The sequence below is a fragment of the Amyelois transitella genome, chromosome 31 (assembly GCF_032362555.1).
Source record: "Amyelois transitella isolate CPQ chromosome 31, ilAmyTran1.1, whole genome shotgun sequence".
In the NCBI taxonomy this organism is placed as follows: domain Eukaryota; kingdom Metazoa; phylum Arthropoda; class Insecta; order Lepidoptera; family Pyralidae; genus Amyelois; species Amyelois transitella.
In genome coordinates, this window is record NC_083534.1 from 3,358,390 (window position 1) to 3,359,560 (window position 1,171).

Here is a 1,171-nt window from a genome sequence, read left to right on the forward strand (position 1 = left end):
CGGTCTCAGTAAACCGTTTGATGGCAGACTGTACAGCGCAACGCGAACATTTCACCAACATGGCGATTTCTTTCTGGGATCGCCCTTGTTCGTGTAAAAGTTCAATTTTCACTCGATTTTCAATAGTAATATTACTTTTTTTGGGCATTTTAGAATGATTATGATATCAATTTCTTGCTCAATAGAAAAAATAGCTTGTTTACTAGTTTAAGTCTAGAACACAACTGGTCAAATAATGACTGATGAGATTACAAGAAACCGAAATCTTTTGTTTTTGGTGATCAGGGTTTTTTTTTGACCTCAAAATATGCCGCCTACTGTGCCAGGTAACGTTTTATAACCCTGACAATACATTAAAGATAAGTATTTATTCATTGTTTCAATAGTAAACATGCATTGTGTATATTTATGGGGTGCCTAATACTTTTGGCCAAGGCTGTATATAATCACGTCTTTATCCCTCGCGGGGTAGACGGAGCCAACAGTCTTCAAAAGACTGATAGGCCACGTTCGGCTTAATGTTAGAATCGTCCTAAAAGTAGAACTTATAAACCTATCCTTAAGTCGCCTTTTACTACATCCATTGGAAAAAAAATGGAGTGATTCTTATCTTCTTTCTATTGGTGCCGGAAATCACACTCTCTTAGTTAATATTATTATTGTGGAAAGTGATGGACTTTTTACACGGGATAATTTTTGAAAACAGCTTCAATGTGGGGCACGGACGTGACGTCACCAAGACGAGCCAAGCGATGCGCAAGAGTGCGTAAGGAGACCTAAAAAGGTCTCGTCATGTCGTACCTACATTTCTGCCGTGCGGTTCCCGGCACCAATAGAAAAAAGAATAAGACCACAATATCTCTTATATATATTCTATCATTAAGCCAAACAGCTGAACGTGGCCTATCATTCTTTTCAAGACTGTTGGCTCTGTCTACCCCGTAAGGGATAAAGACGAGATCATATGTATGTATGTATGTACCTATATCTCTTTCCCATGCATGTCGTAAAAGGTGACTATGGGATAGGCTTATAAACTCGAGATTTTTATTTTAGGCGACCGGCTAACAACCAGTCACTCTATATGAATCTCAATTCTATCATTAAGCCAAACAGCTCAACGTGGCCTATCAGTATTTTCAAGACTGTTCTCTGTATCCCCCGCAAGGGA